The sequence below is a fragment of the Bos indicus x Bos taurus genome, chromosome 28 (genome assembly GCF_003369695.1).
Source record: "Bos indicus x Bos taurus breed Angus x Brahman F1 hybrid chromosome 28, Bos_hybrid_MaternalHap_v2.0, whole genome shotgun sequence".
Classification (NCBI taxonomy): Eukaryota; Metazoa; Chordata; class Mammalia; order Artiodactyla; family Bovidae; genus Bos; species Bos indicus x Bos taurus.
In genome coordinates this window covers 41,495,924-41,517,079 of record NC_040103.1, presented here as the reverse complement: position 1 = coordinate 41,517,079, position 21,156 = coordinate 41,495,924, and the positions used below count along the sequence as shown (strand labels likewise).

The following is a 21,156-nucleotide window of genomic DNA, read 5'->3' as shown; positions in this document are numbered from 1 at the left end:
AAAAAGTTGGCTTAAAGCTCAACATTCAAAAAACAAAGATCATGGCATCTGGTCCCATCACTTCATGGCAAATAGATGGGGAAACAGTGGAAATAGTGTCAGACTTTATTTTTGGGGGCTCCAAAATCACTGCAGATGGTGACTGCAGCCATGAAATTGAAAGACGCTTACTCCTTGGAAGGAAAGTTATGACCAACCTAGACAGCATATTCAAAACCAGAGACATTACTTTGCCAACAAAGGTCCATCTAGTCAAGGTTATGGTTTTTCCTGTGGTCATGTATGGATGTGAGAGTTGGACTGTGAAGAAAGCTGAGTGCCGAAGAATTGATGCTTTTGAACTGTGGTGTTGGAGAAGACTCTTGAGAGTCCCTTGGACTGCAAGGAGATCCAACCAGTCCATTCTGAAGGAGATCGGCCCTGGGATTTCTTTGGAAGGAATGATGCTAAAGCTGTAACTCCAGTACTTTGGCCACCTCATGCAAAGAGTTGACTCAGTGGACAAGACTCTGATGCTGGGAAGAATTGGGGGCAAGAGGAGAAGGGGACGACAGAGGATGAGATGGCTGGATGGCATCACTGACTCGATGGACGTGAGTCTGAGTAAACTTCAGGAGTTGGTGATGGACAGGGAGGCCTGGCATGCTGCGATTCATGGGGTCGCAAAGCGTCAGACACGACTGAGTAACTGAACTGAACTGAACTGAGGGGCCTCAATATTAGATGTACAAATAAATGCTTCTTGGTTTATGAACTATTTTAAAAAACAGGAGACAATCTATTTTTAAAATACCATTTCTTCAAAGTTTGTTTGTTTAATCATATTTAACAAAAAAACCTCACAAGTAACTAGAACTAGTTTATGCTGTCTACCCATTGGTACATCAGTGGTCAGAAGAGATTCCTGATGCCAGCAGTTAACTGAAGGGGTCTGGGTGTTATTCTTCTGTGTCTCCTCTAGAGCAAGCACAAATGACAAAGAAATAAACAGCAACAAAACAGGTAGAGTGGTTGCAGAAATGCCTCAGAGGGATCCGAATCTGGTCACCCCAACAGGGCTTTCCCAGTGGCTCAGTGGTGAAGAATCTGCCTGCAGTGCAGAAGCCACAGGTTCAATCCCTGGGTTGGAAGATCCCCTGAAGGAGGGTATGGGCAACTCACTCTAGTACTGATGCCTGGAAAATTCCATGGACAGAGGAGCCCGGCAGGCTATGGTCCATATGGTCGCAAAGAGTCGGACCAGACGGAAGTGACAGCATGCACGCACGCAGCTATGTTATGGTCAATGGTAAACAACACTGTGTTAGTTTCTGCACAGTATTTTTACAGAGATAAAATCAGTGTTACGTGGTTAGTGACTGGTTCAAGGTAGAGCATAAGATAGATCTAAGTCTTTCACGTCAATTTAATGAGAGAAACTCATATATAGTATTTAGTGGCAACTTTATGTCGTTAGCATATCACCATTTTTATAATGTGCAAGTTAGTTTTACATGCATTACACGATATATTGGGCTTCCCTGGTGGCTCAGATGGTAAAGTGTCTGCCTACAATGAGGGAGACCCAGGTTCAATCCCTAGGTCAAGAAAATTTCCTGGAGAAGGAAACAGCAACCCATTCTAGTATTCTTGCCTGGAAAATCCTATGGATGGAGGAGCCTGGTGGGCTGCAGTCCATGGGGTCTCAAAGAGTTGGACACGACTGAGCGACTTCACTTTCACACCATATATAGATGACCCTTGTGGTAAGTAAAATTATTCCTACTTTTAAAGAGAAGACAAGTTCAAGAAGCTAAAGTGACTTGCTGAATTCTACATAGTTAGTAACCTGAAAGAAAAACTACAAACTCAGGTCTTTTATTCCCAAGGGCAGTGTTTTATCCAGTAAGCACACAAGTAAGTACATCAAACCTGGTGGCTCAGTCGGCAAAGAATCCACCTGCAATTCAGGAGACCTCCAGTTCAATCCCTGGGTCAGGAAGATCCCCTGGAGGAGGGCATGGCAACCCACTCCAGGATTCTTGCCTGGAGAATCCCCATGGACAAAGGAGCCTGGAGCCTGGCGGGCTACAGGCCACAGGGTTGCAAAGTCGGTCACGACTGAGCGACTGAGCACAAGCACATCCAAAGGGAAACAGGGAGCGATTTTCTACTGAGCCGTGTAAGATCGACACACGTAAGATTTTATTTCATCATCACAGAAGAGAATGACGCTCAGCAAAATTAAGACACTTGCTCAAGTTCACAAAACCAGTAAGTGGCAAGTCTGCTGCTGAGAAGGCCCAAATTCCACTCAGTCAAGAGTGATAGATACTGAGGAAAAAAAAAAACACCACTACACTGCGCTCCTTACACTGTTGCTTTTCAGCGACAACAAAATAACACCCCCCCCACCCCCCACCCCCACCCACCCTGCTCCAAAAAAACAAAACGACCAAACAACCTAACCACTGCTGTGCTGACCTGGGACAAGTTTTTTACCTGACAACAAGTCTTTTACCAGCTGGCTCCAATGGGAACTAGAGAAGGCTGCAGGAAGGAAGAAGGAACTTCCATCTTCCTGATTTTGTTTGTTGTTCCGGTCAGTTACCTGAACGACATCCTCTGCCGTGGTTGCAGCAGCAGATTCAGTTTTCAGCTTCCTTCTATACTCCCAGAACCAGCCTTGTGGGCCCTGTTCAGATACAGATGTGCCCACACACCAGGGTCCGAGCGACAGTGCTTCAAGACCCCAGAGCAGGTTCTTGGGGCCAGCACAGCTGGGCTCTGAGCTCCCTTCATAGAGGACCGGGTCAGGGCTCCACAAGGGCAGTTTTTCTCCAAGCTTTTAGGTTCTGAAACCTCAACCTTTAGGGGTGTATTTGTTTCCCACAATTAGTATTTCTGTTTTAATTCCAATGTTTCTTTGGCTTTTCAATCCTCCAATGCCTGTGTAGTTAATTCCTTACACCAAATTCTCTCTGTTAAAATAACCAGTGTGGTTTCAACATTCTTGACTGGGCCCTGATTGATACAACTATTTTCAGAAAACAGATCTCAGAGAGCAAGTGACTGACTATATCCACACATACCACATCGATATTTTTATATACATTTATTTCATCAAAGATGTCTAACATTTCCTAAGTGCTTATAAAGTGAGCTTTAACAGATATTCAGAGAGTATTCTAAGATATTCTGACTTTAGGAATGAGTTCTTCTAGACTCAGTGCATTTCATTTTTCTGACCACAAATAATTTTTACCTATTAAAGTTAGAAATTTGTTCAAGACTGGTTGGTCCTTCTATTCTAACCCATGTGACCCAAGTCAAAATGCTTGAATTTGGCTATCAAAACAGATTTCTCTTCTCCTTAGCAACATTACATTTAATTTTAAAACTTTTGTAATTAACGTAGTAAAACCCTGTGGCCAAAAAAGTTTAATTCAAATGCTAAATCAAATTTTAAGGAGAATATATCTAATCTCTAGAACTAGGGAGAAAAAAAATGAAAGCAGAACTTCAAGAATAACAAAGAGCAAACCCGTATCTCACTCAGGAAACCAAATCAAAGTATATCTGTATTTACGCTCTCCATACGAAACACTTTTCCAGAAAGTCACAAGTTTTTTCAATTTTGTACCTCCCTACGAAAACCTGGAAATACACAGGTGACTTTGGTTGGACCAGTAACGGGGGAGTGACAGGACACACGGTAACCAGAGGCCAAAGCGGAAAACGCAGCACCCTGAGCGAGGACAGTCCCTCAGAGCAGAGGACTGTCCCAGCCAGAGGCCAGCAGGGTCTCCTTGCTGAGAAACACCTATTCTACTAGAACGGCCGGTCAGATTGCTTTTTCTTGGCTGGGGGGAGCACGGCAGCCCTTCGAGGCTCGCGGGGTTTTGGTTCCCTGACCAGGGACTGAGCCTGCCCTAGGTAGTGACAAGTGCAGAATTCCAACTGCTGGACTGCCAGGGAATTTCCCAGATCCCACCATTATCTGAAGGCTCCTCTGGGGTTCTAGATGTTCAAAAAGCAATAGTTTTAAGCCTCTTAGAAGCAAAATTATCTTAAACTAATGTCTGAATGCAACTTTATTTTTGCTTTACTTTTTTTCTTCTCATTCAACCTCTTTACCAAAACAATCATATTCTTGCTGTGCTAACCAAAGAGACTGTACAATGCAAAAGGAATTTAAAAATCAAGCGTTTTCCTCCACTTTTTTTTCTACCTACAGCTTTCAAAAATGCTGTGTATATAGGGTTTCCCTGAAGCTCCAGGAGTAGAGGCCCCATCCTAGGCCAAGCCAATTAGCATCTTCTATCTTCTATGCCACAATGAAAAGTTCAGTGGTAAACTGTTCTTACATGGTGTCTAAGGGGGCCTGTAGAGACAAAGTCTTTCTTTCAGATTGAATATGAATAAGAAAACTGCAGCTCCTGGCAGAGCGTCGGGACCTGAAGGGAAACCAGACGTAGAGCCAGGAGACTGAAAGCAGCCAGGTCCTCGGAGCTACCAATGAGCTGCCTAAGCAACTCTGCCTGATGTCTGAATTACTCAGGGACTTTTCAGTTAACAGCCAATAAATTCTCTCTATTTTCTAGGTCAGAGAGAGTCAGTTCTTCTGTTATAACAGAAGATTAAAGGAGAAAATATACTTGAATATTCTGAGTTAGGTCAGTAGAAAAGATACTGGATAACACATATGCCAAAAAAAGAGAGACTGGTACAAGGTAGAATTACTTTCAAGAGATAGCTCAAACAGCGTAAAAATTTACTTAATATAATTAGCAGCAATAAATTATAATTTATTGCTCTGGTCTTTCTCCTTTTATCCCCCAAGTCTGCTAGACCCTCAGTCTTTCCCAACAACAGCTTCTCTACTCCTAGTTTCCCAGACCTAAAACCTTGGAGTCATTCTTAACAACTCCCTTCTTCCTTCTCATACTCCACAATCCATGAGGTCAACAAATCCCGTTGGTTCTTCCCTCAAAATATATCAAGAATCTATGCACTCCTCATGACATCCACTGTTATCTCTCTGGTCCATGCCGCTAACACCTTTTGCCTAGATTACCGAAAAAGCCTCCTAGAACTGGACTCCCTGCTTCAACCCATATCCGTGCACAGTATATTCTCAACACGGCAGCCAAAGTGGTGACAGAAAGCATATTTTCATACCTCCCAACGGTTTCCCAACTTACTCAAGAGTAAAAGCTGACGTCTACAATGGCCAGTAAGACTCCAACTCCTCTACCTCAGCAGCAAGGGCCTCCTGGTTCTTCAAACACGTCCTGCTTTGTGCTAGCAAGGTCCTCTCCCTATTACATTCCTCCCCAAGACATCTACCTGTATGACTTGCTACCTGACCTCTTCTAAGTGCTTACTCAACATCCCTTTCTTATTTAGTGCTCCTGCTCATCCTATTTAAAACTGTAATGCCATCTGCAGCCCTGGCATTCCCATACTCCATCCCTGATATTTTTCTCTCTAGCACTTGTCACCCTGTAATTTAATATATAATTTATTATTTGTTTCATTGCCTGCCACCTGCTCCAGAATGTACACTCTGTAAGGGAAGGGGTATAATTCTACTTTTTCACTCTGTATTTCTAGCAACTAGAACAGTGCTTGGCACATAGTTGGTACTAAATAAATATTTGCTGAGGGAATGACTGAGTACAACAGAAGGAATTAAAACGTTATGCCAATTCCTTTTACTTTCATATACAAACCAGACTTTCCCATAAGGGCTTCGCTGTGGATAAACTATTCCATTTCCTTATCTCAACACAATTGAAATGATACAAAAACCACACCACTTCCTTTGGTTCACTTTGAGTCCTGACTTGTGTCAAGATCCAGTAAAAAAAAAAAAACAACACAATTTTTTCCCACTGTTTTCGGTGGATATACTCAAGTTTAAGATACAAATTAAAAGGTCTTAAGAAAGACGTGTTTAAGTAAACACTGTTTTCTAAGATCTAAAATATTGCTTAAGGCAAACAATGGCTTGGGTTATAATCTGACAATACCCCATAGTTTTAGCAAGTTAAATAATTGTGGAAATAACCACAGACAAAAAGAAAATACAGTCCTTTTTTGGGAACAAACAATGTGGTCTGATGAAGGGGACTTCAAAGCATCATCTACACTCAACTGCAGAGACACGATCTGCACTTACAGCAGACAGAGGAAGAGTTCAAAGGTAATATTTATATTAAATTGAAACTCACCAAAGGCCTCGAATAAGACTAGAAGGTGTTAAAATCAGGTTGCTAACAGTTCTTCCCTGACAAGCATGAACCACAAACTATAGGAAACGAAACCTTGCAAACCTATAGGTCTAAGAAACAACACTCAAGATTACAAATTTGGGCGTATTATTGCAAAACGCTTGGAAATCTAGGAAGTTTTCCGCCTTTTAGATGAAACATCTCCCTTTTCTTTACACTGTCAGAACATCTTTTAGGTTAAAATGTGCTAGTTTAGAATGTTTTTACAAAGGAGTTCTGTGGCAGACTTGACATTAATGTGCCCTTTTTTCCCTTCTAGTATCTTTCTTTCAGCTCTAAGATATCTAGTTTAACTACTTATCAACTTACACTTTTATTAAAGAAAGGACTGTAAGGAACATAGTCTTAGAGTCAGGAGACCTAGGATGCAGTTGCAAATTCTGTCTAATTGGTGAGTTGATCCTGGACAACTCACTTCCCTCTGTAGACCTTAGTTTCCTCATCTGAAATAAAATAACCATTTTATTAAATTCACTTATTAAAATACCTAATACCATGAAGACTTCTATCTCTCATATCCTATGAGTCTATGAACTACACTCACTGAATATCGTGCCTTAAAGACATCACCTAAGAATTATCCAGGCGCTGACTAAAGCGGGGCAAGGATCACTGAGGCTGCACGCTTTCTCCGGAACTGAGGGAACCGTTATTCTGACTGTGGCATCTAACAGTGCTGTCTTTATATACCTTTATTTTACGTGGTATATATCCCAAGCAATACTGTTTTACATACTGTTAAATTTGCTATAGATGTATAAAACTTGAATCATTCCATGACTATGTGTGTATTTTAATATTTTGCTTATTTTTCACTCAACATTGTGGTTCCCATCACAGCCACACACAGTTCTTTTTAATTCACTTTCACTGTTGCACAGTGTTCCACTTTTTGAATATTTTACAGCTGTACTTAACCCTTCTCACACTGATGGACATTTAGGCTGTCCCCATGTTCTGATATAATAAACGCTGCAATAAATAAACCGGAATAGATGCTTTGGTTATTGTTGTCTGGGTAAATAATTCTGACGGACAGATTTCTTGAAGTGGGATTCTGGGTCTAATGGCAGTCAGGTAGAGATTTTGGTAGTCCCCTCGGGATTTTGTACTTTTCCCTTTTGTACTTCCAAATGGCATTTAAGAACAATTTAAAAATACTGCTGAAGGATGGAGAATAAACTTAACACATGGAAAAATACACCACATGATACACAGAAAACCTCAAGATCATGTATATCCATTCTTCCTAAATTAATCATAAATTTAATCATATTCTTTCTCACATTACAGTCCCCTTTTATTCTTTATTTGCTAAGAGTTTTCATCATAAATGGGGCTGAATTTCATCAAGAGTTTTTTCTCCACCCAATGACATTATAACAGTGGCTTCCTCCTTCAATGTGCTAATGCATAAATTAATTAGCAATAATCCATATTAAGAGCTCTCTTAAAGAGTAACCCATCTATGGTAGTTCTGGGATTCCCAACTTCATTCATATTCCTCTTTTCAAGAGATGGAATCCAATTACTTCTAAAGTGGGCTGGACTGAGTGACTCCCTACTAACAAACAGAATAAAGTCAAAGTGACATAGCATGACTTCTGAGACTAAGTCTCGAAAGGCAATGCAGCTATCTCCTTGCTCTCCTTCTTGGACCATTTATTCTGGGGAAAGCCAGATGTCATTGTGCAAAGATATTCAAAGAATCTGTAGAGAGGCTCATGCAGTGAGGAACAGAGGCTCCTGCCTACTGCCAAGAGACGGTGCCATCTTTGAAGTGGATTCTCCTCCAGTCAAGCTTTCAGATGAAAGCAGCCCCTGCTGACGTAACTACAGTTTCACAAAATATCCTGAACCAAAACCACCCAGTAAATTGCTCCTGAATTCCTGTCAGGTAATTTAAGCTTTCATTACCTCAAGTCTCTAGGTTTTAGGATGAACTGTTATGCAGCAATAATAATTCACACACTAACATTCTTGGATTTCTGGGACAAACTCTGTTTTGTCATTATTAAATAATAATTGTCTGGTCTCTGTGCCTGGTTCCTGGGTAACAGGACTGTCTTGGTTATTTACAAGCCTCATGGATCACACTTGAGTTTATGCTAATGAATGACTCAGGATGGGGGCTGGTCACCAAAATGACCAGTAATATGATTAGAGGGTTCGGGCTTTGAGCCAGTCCAATCTTCAGGGAGTTTGGATAGGGCTAAAGATTGAGTTCAATCATGTGGCCAATTGTTCAATCATGGCTATCTAATGAAACTTCGATAAGAACAGCACACCGTGGCTCAGATAACCTTCCTGGCTAGTGACCTATTGACACACAGTCAGGATGACATATCCTGATTCCAGGGGAAATGGGCATGTGAGCTCCACATCTGGAACCCTCCCCAAACTCATTTTGTGTGTCTCTTTCATTTGGCTGGTCCCAATTTGTATCTTTAAAATACTAAGTTCTGTGAGTCATATAAATGAACTGTCAAATTGCAGGGCCAGGGTTGGGGGTGGGAGGGTGGTCACGGGATCCTCCTGGATTTGCAGCCAGTTAGTCAGAAGTGTGAGTAGCCTGGGGACACCCAAACTTGTGACTGGCATCTCAAGCGAGCACAGTTTTGTTGGGGACTATGCCCTTAAATCTGTGTAGTCCAACACATAACAGCAGGTAGGCAGTATCAGAATTGTATTGCAGGATTTTAGACATGATCATGTTTCAATAACACCACTGGATTTGTTTTGCTAACATTTTGTTAGGTTTTATATCCATGTTCCTAAGAAAGACTGACCTGTAATTATTTTCTCATATTATCCATGCCTACTTTTAGTATCAAGGTTATACTACTCACATAGAATAAGCTGAGAACCTTATTTTGCTATTCTCTTAAATAGTCTGTGTAAATCTGGACATATCTACTACATGAATAGTTTGATAGAACTCACCTTTAAAATTATCGGAGCCATGGGCTTATCAGTGAGTGTATGGGAGGAGGCAGATCTTTCACTACAAATTAAAATTCTCTAATAATAAAACAAATATCTAGGTTTCTTGTTTAGCCACAATCAATTTTATTAAGTAACATTTTTTAAACTGTTGTTTTATTTAAATTGTAAAATGAAAAAAAGAAGAAATATTGTAAAATGTTTAGGCCTAAAGCTATTCAAGGTATCACTTATTTTTAAAAAATCTCTTTTATATTTGAAGGTAGGTCCTCCTTTCCATTCCCAATACTACTTGTGCTTCCTGGGTTTTTCTTGATCTGTCATTCAAATGGTTTGTCCATTTTATTAGTCTTTTCAAGAAACCAACTTTTAGCTATGTTAATTCTATCGTATCATAAAAGTCTTTTCCCCATTAATTTCAAACCCACTTCTATCACTCATTAGCTAGAAGCCCTCAGTTTTCTCATCTGTAAAGTGGGAATAATAATAGTGCCTACACCTCACAGTGTTGTTATAAACGAGATAATCCTTGTAAGGCACATCCATGTAACAAATGTTCTACAAGTGTTAGCTTTTATCTTTATTATCTACTTCACTTCACTTCAGTTTATATTGCCGTTCTTTTCCTAGTTTAAATTAGGGGCTTACTTTATTAATGTTCTCATCTTTTAATACATCTACTTCTGCTTTATTGACTATGCTAAAGCCTTTGTGTGGATCACAACAAACTGCAGAAAATTCCTAAAGAGATGGGAATACCAGACCACCTGATCTGCCTCTTGAGAAATCTGTATGCCAGTCAGGAAGCAACAGTTAGAATTGGACATGGAACAACAGACTGGTTCCAAATTGGGAAAAGAGTACGTCAAGGCTGTATATTGTGACCTTGCTTATTTAACTTATATGCAGAGTACATCATGAGAAATGCCAGGCTGGATGAAGCACAAGCTGGAATCAAGATTGCCGGGAGAACTATCAATAACCTCAGATATGCAGCTGACACCACCCTTATGGCAGAAAGCAAAGAAGAACTAAAGAATCTCTTGATGAAAGTGAAAAGAGTAAAGTGAAAATGTTGGCTTAAAGCTCAACATTCAGAGAACTAAGATCATGGCATCTGGTCCCATCACTTCACGGCAAATAGATGGGGAAACAGTGGCTGAAGGTCTGTCTAGTCAAAGCTATGGTTTTTCCAGTAGTCATGTATGGATGTAAGAGTTGGACTATAAAGAAAGCTGAGTGCCAAAGAACTGATGCTTTTGAACTGTGGTTTTGGAGAAGACTCTTGAGAGTCCCTTGGACTGCAAGATTAAACCAGTCAATCCTAAAGGAAATCAGTCCAGAATATTCACTGGAAGGACTGATGCTGAAACTGAAACTCCAATACTTTGGCCACCTGATGTGAAGAACTGACTCATCTGAAAAGACCCTGATGGTGGGAAAGACTGAAGGCAGGAGGAGAAGGGGACGTCAGAGGATGAGATGGTTGGATGATACTACCACCTCGATGGACATGAGTCTGAGTGAACTCCAGGAGCTGGTGATGGACAGGGAGGCCTGGTGTGCTGCAGTCCATGGGGTTCCACACAGTCGAACACGACTGAGTGACTGAACTGAGCGGAGCTGAATGCAAGCTTCAGCATGCCACACGAGCTTGATACGCCCTGATTCTCTTTACTCTTTAGGCCCAGGTGTTTTCTGACTTGCGTTACAGTTTCAGCTTTGACCTGTGGGACTTATAGAGGTAGGCTTTTAAGTTTCCAGATGTGTGTCTGTATGTCCTGTTTGTCATGCAGTTTTAACTGAAAGGTATTGGCTGACAAATAATCTGGCTATGATCATTTGAACTGTACAGCCTAGAGAATGTAACTTAATAGAATGCTAACTTCTAAACCAGACCTAACCTTTAAAAAGGGCTTCCCTGGTGGCTCAGTCGGTAAAGAGTCTGCCTGCAATGCGGGAGACCTGGGTTCAATCCCTGGGTCGGTCAGATTCCCTGGAGAAGGGAATGGCAACCCACTCTAGTATTCTGGCCTGGAGAATTCCATAGACAGAGGAGCCTAGCGGGCTGTAGTCCATGGGGTCAAACAGAGTCAGACGTGACTGAGTGACTAACATTTCAATTTACAACTTTTAAAACTAAATGACCTTGTCATGGTCTCTGCTTTAAAAAAAAATCTATGAATATTCTCATTTCATAGAATGAAATTACCAAGACATAAGAACTGTTATGATCTGGCCTCTGCCAGGTTTTCTAACGCCATCCTCCCCCTCACTTCTCATACCCTGACAATGATCCAACTCTAGTGAAGTCACTGAAGCCTCTATGTTTACAGGCATCCCTTTCAGACTCCCTTGCGCATTCTTTTTGTTCCTTCGTTTCCCACCAGGTTAACTACGGTTCACTCTTCAGACCTGTTCTACTCGCCCTCTGCGTAAGCAGTCCTGACTCCTGTGTATCAGGTGAGTGAGCCGGCCTATCTGCACTAGGGCACCCAGAGCATGCAGCACAGCCGCACCACGCTCTCAACAAACACTCATTCATGAAGTTTTACTAATTATTTGGTACTTGCTTCACACCAATTATACAACAGTAAATCAAAAGACATGGCCCCTCCTCTCATAACACTTATTTAATCAGGAGATGTTTTTTGACTTATCTTGCAGCACTTGTAATCTCTACTTTCTAGCACGTTACTGAGCAAAACAGTAAGTATTCAATAAGTGAATGAAAGGAATAAAAATATTAGTATCTTAAGGGAAACATAATTGGGGAGTTAAATCAACTATAAAATCACATAATAAACTCTCGAAGTTCTTTATAAGTATACTGACATGTACCAATGCATCTCCAAACCTATTGCCAGCTACTAAAGCCAACAATCCTAAGTACTAGCTCAGGAACTTTGCTCCCCGTATCATCATCTTCTGGTGATTTCTACATGGTACAGAGAAGAAATTTAGATTCAAGTCACGAAACGGGGAACCTCAGTATACTCAAAAGCCCCCCTTTTCCCAATATTTCTGGTTTATTTCATATTTTGAACTATCTTTGCTCTAAGTTTACTTTTTCTTACAATACTGTTTTTATACTATCAAGTAAGAAATCTAACATGTCATACATACTTGACATGTACTAATTCATTTAATCCTCACACGGACTTTAGGCAAGTATTCTCATTATGTATAATCTCATAAAAATATATCCTAAAAGTCAACAGCCTGATGGTAACGTAAAGGTCAGTGAGATGCCAGCTGGGTGGAGGGGAGCGTGGTAAGGAGGGAATGGGACGAGGACAGTGACGAGGGCCTTAGGCTTTGGTGCACTCTATTCAGAACTGCATGTAAGAGCTTATGCAGGTCTCATTTATGTGATCTTTTAAAAATTTTTTAAAACTGTTCTGAAAAGAGATAATTAGACCTACTCTGACACTTAATCACAAAAAAATAGATGGGAAAGTGGAAAAGAGGGAGGAAAGGAAGGAAGTAGATGAACTCAGAAGTTAAACTAGAATTTCTATCTGAGAAACCTAGATTGGAAATTACCTTATAAACCATTAAAAATATAAAACAGTGGAACAGAAGAGAAGTATTAGGATGGAGGATAAAGCCAGGAATTGAAATGTCACTATGAAAGTGAAAGTGTTAGTCAGTCATGTCTGACTGTTTGCAACCCCATGGACCTTGTCTCACCAGGATCCTCTGTCCATGGAATTCTCCAGGCAAGAATACTAAAATGGGAGGGGAACAAAAGGGAATATACTAGAGCGGGTAGCCATTCACTTCTCCAGGGGATCTTCCTGATCCAGGGGTCAAACCCAGGTCTCTCACATTGCAGGCAGGCAGATTCTTCACACTCTGAGCCACCATAAAAAGACGCGACCGGAAATCTTGTGGCAGGCTCTTCCCACAATACCATATGCAGCTGCAGGAATACAAACCACTACCTGAACCTAAAAGCATCCAAACTGGAGAATGATCAGGTAAGTGAGCAAGGAGAATATAAGCCAAACTTAAATTAAGCAAAGAACAAAGGTGTCTTCATTATGAGGAGGCAGTCTGAACTGAAGAGAATGAGAAGAAACCGTCTCTGTCTCCCTTTCAGGAGGAGCACAATAACCAAAGAGCCTGAGGGCAAGGCCTGTGGGACGTTTCTGAGACTATGAGTTGTAGGTTTCTCTAAAGAAAACAGTAGGTGTGGGAAAACATTTTCAATGGAGTCCAAGGAGAGACCAACAGGAAGGATGAAGCTCAATTCCAAGCTGGGAATGGCAACCGCTTTGTGCAATGCAGGGCCTCTAAAGGCTGCTCCATCTAAACAACAAATCTCTAGCAGACCTACAAGCAATTGGCACCTGCCACACTGCTGACAGACCTTGCAGTTGGGAGGGCTTAGAAGCCCTGAGGACGCCTCCCAGAGCTTCAAGGAATGGGTGACAATTTGTCGGTCCCTTTGTTATCGGTCCACAGGACAGAAACAACTGTCCTTCACATCTACTAGTTTGTCTCTGAACAACAGGTCCCTACAGCCAGAACCCAAAATTTTGGAATGGGCCTAAAAAAATATAGTGCATTTAAAGGGAATTCAGGTAACAGAGGAAAGGCTAACGCTGAAAATCAGAATAGGCAGCTTCTAGTTAAGCGTAACTTTTAGAGAAGACTGGGTGACAGTGAACATCCAAGACACCAAGATGGTGCTGGCTGTGCCAGTGAAGAAGAAACTCACAGATGCCAAGACAAGGAGCTGCCACACTGGACACTGATGCAGGATTTTACCTCCAAAAGAACCCTCAGAGCATTTCCTGATGAGCGCCAGGGTGAAGGGGGCACTCTGAATTTTTTACCATGACCATCTTTGCCCTGTACCTCTCTTTGAGGAACTTGGTATCTGCTGAATCCTTTTACATCCTAATTGAGAATTAATGGCCAATGAAAGATGACTGGTACATTTTTTAAAATTTAAAGATTAAAAAAAAAAGAAGAAGAGACTGGGCAACTGAGACTGACAACTTTATTTTCAATATACCATGTTGAAATATTTTGAATATTGCAAAGTCCTAAATCAACCATCAATTAAGAGTTGAAAAGAACTTTAATAAAAGCATTAAAACTAGTCAGTTTAATATTTATTATGAGGTAGCATTATCTCATTATAAGGTAGCATTATCTCATTATAAGGTATTTCTCTAAGTATATAATCATACTAACATTTATTTATTAATAAGGAACCATCAAGTTCTGCTTAATGAGTATCTTCACAGGTCTCCATTCATTTAGGAATAAATTCTAATAAATGAGATACCATCTTTCAGTAAGAGCGTCAGAATTAGACCTGCAGAAATACTTCAAACATTTTTATATTTTACTAAATCTTACACAGCATTAAAGTGTAACAGAAGATAAACATGTGCAGAATACTATTTATCTCTCTTCAAACTACTCTTGTAAAGAGGCAATACTTTCTTTTTTAAATAGTATCTCCTTTTCAGTATGCTAAGGCTTGAAAAACAATGTGCAAAAGCAACACCAAAGAATGCTCAAACTACCGCACAATTGCACTCATCTCACACGCTAGTAAAGTAATGCTCAAAATTCTCCAAGTCAGGCTTCAGCAATATGTGAACCGTGAACTTCCTGATGTTCAAGCTGGTTTTAGAAAAGGCAGAGGAACCAGAGATCAAATTGCCAACACCCGCTGGATCATGGAAAAAGCAAGAGAGTTCCAGAAAAACATCTATTTCTGCTTTATTGACTATGCCAAAGTCTTTGATCGTGTGGATCACAGTAAACTGTGGAAAATTCTGGAAGAGATGGGAATACCAGACCACCTGACCTGCCTCTTGAGAAATTTGTATGCAGGTCAGGAAGCAACAGTTAGAACTGGACATGGAACAACAGACTGGTTCCAAATAGGAAAAGGAATATGTCAAGGCTGTATATTGTCACCCTGTTTATTTAACTTATATGCAGAGTACATCATGAGAAACACTGGACTGGAAGAAACACAAGCTGGAATCAAGATTGCTGGGAGAAATATCAATAACCTCAGATATGCAGATGATACCACCCTTATGGCAGAAAGTGAAGAGGAGCTAAAAAGCCTCTTGATGAAAGTGAAAGTGGAGAGTGAAAAAGTTGGCTTAAAGCTCAACATTCAGAAAACGAAGATCATGGCATCCAGTCCCATCACTTCATGGGAAATAGATGGGGAAACAGTGGAAACAGTGTCAGACTTTATTTTTCTGGGCTCCAAAATCACTACAGATGGTGACTGCAGCCATGAAATTGAAAGATGCTTACTCCTTGGAAGGAAAGTTTTGACCAACCTAGATAGCATATTCAAAAGCAGAGACATTACTTTGCCAACAAAGGTTCGTCTAGTCAAGGCTATGGATTTTCCAGTGGTCATGTATGGATGTGAGAGATGGACTGTGAAGAAAGCTGAGCGCTGAAGAATTGATGCTTTTGAACTGTGGTGTTGGAGAAGACTCTTGAGAGTCCCTTGGACTGCAAGGAGATCCAACCAGTCCATTCTGAAGGAGATCAGCCCTGGGATTTCTTTGGATCTGATCTGAAACAAATGAAGAGACCAGCAATACAGCAGAACATCACTGTTAATGTTTCTTTAAACTTAGGAAACTTGGTTTCAACCAGATTCAAAGAATTACTTCTGTTTGCTCTTCATTATGCCCAACATTATTATCCCTGCTATCCAGATAAAAAACGTGGGCATCATTATCTCTTTTCAACATCCAGTCACAAATCAGTGTCCCTTCTTCCTTCACAACATACCTCCTCCAGTTTTCCTTTTCTATTTCCACTATCATCACTCTGACTGAATTCTATTACCTCAAGCTTAGCGACTCCCACAACCTTACGAGCTCCCTGAGTCCTCACTGCATTCCTCTAACGTGAGGACCTTGTTCTTTATTTTTTGATTTCTCCTTTGTGACTGTTGTTACACAGATCAACAGGAATCCCCAAAAAGCAATATTCTGTAGAACAAAAATTAACGCTCTGGGGCCTTAAACTAGAAGAATAGGGAAAAACAAGCCTGGAAAAAAATATTAGCAGAAGGAGGAAAAACACGGGTCAATTTAAAATCATCAGCTGAAGAGTATCATATATGCAAAGTGGTATGAAGAAGAAAATTAAATATTTGCTGAATAATCAATACTTAAAGGTTTTTGCAACTTCAGATAAGTTGATCCCTACCTTAAAATTCTCATTACCTCTTGACTGAAACAATTAAGAGTATCCTAACTGTCTCTCGGCTTTTGGTAGCTCCCCCTTCCAAACTATCATTCACATCAGATCAGATCAGATCAGATCAGTCGCTCAGTCGTGTCCGACTCTTTGCGACCCCATGAATCGCAGCACGCCAGGCCTCTCTGTCCAACACCAACTCCCGGAGTTCACTGAGACTCAACTCCATCGAGTCAGTGATGCCATCCAGCCATCTCATCCTCTGTCGTCCCCTTCTCCTCTTGCCCTCAATCCCTCCCAGCATCAGAGTCTTTTCCAATGAGTCAACTCTTCGCATGAGGTGGCCAAAGTACTGAAGTTTCAGCTTTAGCATCATTCCTTCCAAAGAAATCCCAGGGCTGATCTCCGTATTAATTGTTACAAAACACAATTATGATTCAAACTTTCTAGAGACTGCCAACTACTCACAAAATGAAGTCTAAACTCCCTACCATGGCATCCAGAGTTCTTCACAAACAAGCTCTTTCAGCTTTGTCATTCAAACCCTCTCTCATATTCTGAATTCAAATCACACAAAATTACTTCCTCTGCTTCCCCTGTCCATGGGATTCCCCAGGTAAGAATACTGGAACGGGTTGTCATTTCCTTCTCAATGGGATCTTCCTGACCCAGGGATCAAACCTGCATCTCCTACATCACAGCAGGTGGATTCTTTACCACTGAGCCAACTGGTAAGGCAATTCTTTTCCAAGATTGCTGGGAAGTCCCAGCAATCTTCTACTCATCCTTTAAGACTCCACTCAAACACCATTTCCTATGTGAAGCCAATTTGACAGTTCTCTCCTCTAACAATACTGGTGGAGCCCTTCTAGATGACACCAACATACTTTCCCAATCTCACACAACACTTTTCAAACTGTATTAACTTTGTGTACTCATCTCTAAACAGATTATTCTTTGAGAGTAAAGTAAGGAACTCATTTTTACTGAACATCTCGTATTCTCAGCACCTAATGCCTGGTGCAGAACAGGTGTTTGGTAAGTGTTTGAGAGAGAAGGAAGTGGCTGGACATAAGCAAAGCTTCACTTAATGCTATACCGTTGAGAGACTTCATTAGAGGAATCTGTCCTTACTTTGACAGGCTAACTACGAGTCACTGACAGTACAGGCACAATTATGCCTTTCAGAAAACATAAGCTGGTAGCAATCGGTAGATGGAAAAAAAGAGTGAGGAGACACAATAAGTGGGGGAGTCCTTCAATATTTCAGGTGAAATGCTGAAGAACTTAAACGTGGATGATGATGGGAGAATTAGGAGAGATGATGAAAACATTCATGATACAGAGGTAAAGCTGAAAGGACCTGATCTCTGACTAAGAGTAGCAAGGAAAAGATAAAGAATCCGATTCTGCACTGAGGCTGTGAGCACAGGTGACAAAGAGGTCTAGTAACAGAAGTGGGAGCACCATGCGTGCAGCAAGCAGGCGACAAAGTGGGAGCACCATGCGTGCAGCAAGCAGTCGAAAACAAAGTGGGAGCACCATGCGTGCAGCAAGCAGTCGAAAACAAAGTGGGAGCACCATGCCTGCAGCAAGCAGTCGAAAACAAAGTGGGAGCACCATGCGTGCAGCAAGCAGTCGAAAACAAAGTGGGAGCACCATGCCTGCAGCAAGCAGTCGAAAACAAAGTGGGAGCACCATGCGTGCAGCAAGCAGTCGAAAACAAAGTGGGAGCACCATGCCTGCAGCAAGCAGTCGAAAACAAAGTGAGAGCACCATGCGTGCAGCAAGCAGTCGAAAACAAAGTGGGAGCACCATGCGTGCAGCAAGCAGTCGAAAACAAAGTGGGAACACCATGCGTGAAGCAAGCAGTCGAAAACACGTGCTGAAGCTTAGAATACTGTCATAGCAGAGATATGCGGCTGAGAGAGATCATTTTAGAGGTAACTGCTGAAATCAAGAAGTCAGGAGAGACATTAAAAAAGAATTTCAGAGATAAGAATCTTAGGGAAGGTCATTATTTAGTAATAGGACAACTATTCTTCAAACAAAAATAGGAAAAAAAAATTTGAAGGAGTAATTAAAGAAGTAGAAATAGAAAAGCTCAGGGTTATAGAAGCTACCAGTATTTCATGAAAGGAAAAATGGCAACAAGCGCAGTGATCACAGAGTGAAGCCTAACAAAAGACAAAAGACAGTTAGAACATCATGACTATTCCTCAAAAGAGCAAACAGACCGGCTTAGAAGGGACAGGAGGATGAATGAATACTGCAAGGAAGCAAAGCAGTGAGCAAAACCTACTACTTAAAGAGGAAAAAGTATACTAGCAAACAGTAGCAAACTCTACTATTTAAAGAGGAAAAAGTAAAACATATGTATTCTACCTGTTTGTTTTTAATACAGATTCCTAAAGGATTAAACCTTTTATTGATAATCTGAGTCTCTATGGATTTGAAAACAATGAACTTGATTTCTCTATCCACATTGTCTTAGAATGGCTTCTCCCCTGTCCCTGATGTTACTGCAGTTTCCACTTCTTTCAATAAATTCTATCTCCAAAGATCTATTATTCAAAGTAACAATTTTATCCTAAATTCTAAATATGTGTAAGCTTCAGAATAATGTAAACATTCATTTTAATATAATCTTCTATTCTAACCTGTTTTGTCATCGTCAGAGGAAAGAAGTAATTATATACATCATTTAATGCTTATTTTCTCCAATTAGAATAAAGAAAGCTATATTAATAATAAATACTTTTTACTCCTGAAGAGGTTCAACATTTATAAAGAGATAAAATCCTGTAACTACTTAAGAACTCATAAGGAAGGTGATTCAAGAATAAAGAAGATAACAAAGTTGCAGTGATAAAATAGGATGATTTTTAATTGCTAAGAAATGAGAAATTTCACATTAATTATATTCTTAAGTCTTTTTCTTACCTCAGAGATGTGGCTAGATAAAACTGTACTTCCAATTTTCTCCAAACAGCTTTGACCTATGCTTCCATCTCATGAATTCCAAGACAGTATTAAACTGATGCATATTTTCATAAATCTGTTTAGAAAAAAAGAATATATTTAAGACTGAAAGAATGTTTGTTTATCAGAATAACACATGTAGAAGAAATGATAAAATTTTATCATGCATAAAACTATACATTTTTAATGTAAAGTTCTATGGCACTTTAGAAACTATCACTTTACAAACCTTTACTCAAAGACGTTCTAAATTTTGAGTATTTTCAACTTTATAACATAACAGTTCTGTGGAAAAAATTACTCACATGTGAAGTTCTGTATCAGCCTAATAAGGTTTTGTGGGGGAAAAAAATCACATTTCAAATTGAAAAACAAGAACATCAGAAGCAGCACTAAAATTTACAACTCTACAATATTAGGATTCCTACTTGAGAAAAAATATATTTGATCACCCAGCTAGTATTTCAATTTTATCACAAAGGCTCAGTTAGCAGTTTTAATTCCAGGCAGACTTCAACCTAGAACATTAGGAACAGCGAGGGCCAAGAGTTGACTGCGCTGCTGGCTCTGCGTCCAGGGCACAGGCTTCCAGTGTTACTGCTGTCATCAGTGACCTGCTGCTCTAAGAGACAACGTTCATAAATACAGAAGAAGGAAGCCATCAAAACCTGTAATTTAGTTAAAGACAGGTGTGCTGCTTATTTAGGGATCAGAAAAATAATTTCATTGAATGTATCTTTTAACTGAAAATTCAAATAGCACAGTGTTCTGTTTCCTATTGTAAAAAGAAAAATTTTAAGCTGAATGAACATTACTCATGTCCCACTGCAAGGTCAAAACGCCTTTGTCTTCAAGTCCATTTAGAAGTACCATTTGTGTCACACCGAGGTTTAGTAGTCTTGGCAATAATGACTAAATTCATGTAAACTGGGGCAACCTGAAACGGTCCAGCGTATCAGATAGCCTTTCTTAAAGACAACAGTCTCCACTCAGCAGACAGGCTGCCATAGGGCCATGCTAAATCTTTCATGGTCCAACTAAAGACAGACCGACCCTGAAAGCAATTAGTGATGCTTTGTCTGCATTTAGAAGCCTTTAACAGTCTTCCCAATGCACGAGTTACCTATAACCTCACCAGGTCCCTGATATTTTTCAGGGTTCTCATATGACCAAAACTTAGACCATCATTCATAGTAACAAAGGAGGGTAGTAATGGAGATCTGGTATCTAGCATTTCCCCCCCACCTTCTCTGAGATGATCATAGTCTTAAAAAATTTACCTTATAACAATAATAGTTAAAAAAAAAAAAAAAGGCATTGTTTCCACTTTAGAAAAGGCATAAAGATTTTCCTCTAAAGCCATTCTTTGCCAATTCTTCCCTAAGGGCATATGGAAGAAGAGAGGGGAGGAAATCATTACATTAAACAAAGCTCAAATTAACCTATTCTCATAAAGTTTTAAAGTCCCATCAAAGTGACTATGTTTAAAAATATATGGCCTGATTCTAGTTCTACCAGATATTTCCAACGGATCAAATAATAATAAAATTAGCAGGTAAACCACTTACCAATCATTGTTTATTATAGCACTATTTATTACAACACTTTTTCCTTGGTGTGAAAAAAAGTTACAAGCTTTAGGCTAAATCTAAAAATAATTTAAAAAAGGAAAATACATAATCAAAAAAGACTCTTCAAATATACCATCTGCAAAGTCTAAGACCCTGATCTATCTTCCCTCAATCCTCTC

The 21,156-nt window shown here is 40.2% G+C and overlaps 1 protein-coding gene across 1 annotated transcript in view; it reads right to left on the bottom strand.

Moving 5' to 3' along the window:
* The window catches only part of BMPR1A (bone morphogenetic protein receptor type 1A), a 141,846-nt gene that overhangs the window by 40,076 nt on the left and 80,614 nt on the right, over positions 1-21,156 (bottom strand). Inside the window, exon 2 of the mRNA XM_027530928.1 lies at positions 19,368-19,482. The gene's annotated coding sequence lies outside the window, so the exon portion shown is untranslated. The remainder of the gene's footprint in view (positions 1-19,367; positions 19,483-21,156) is intronic.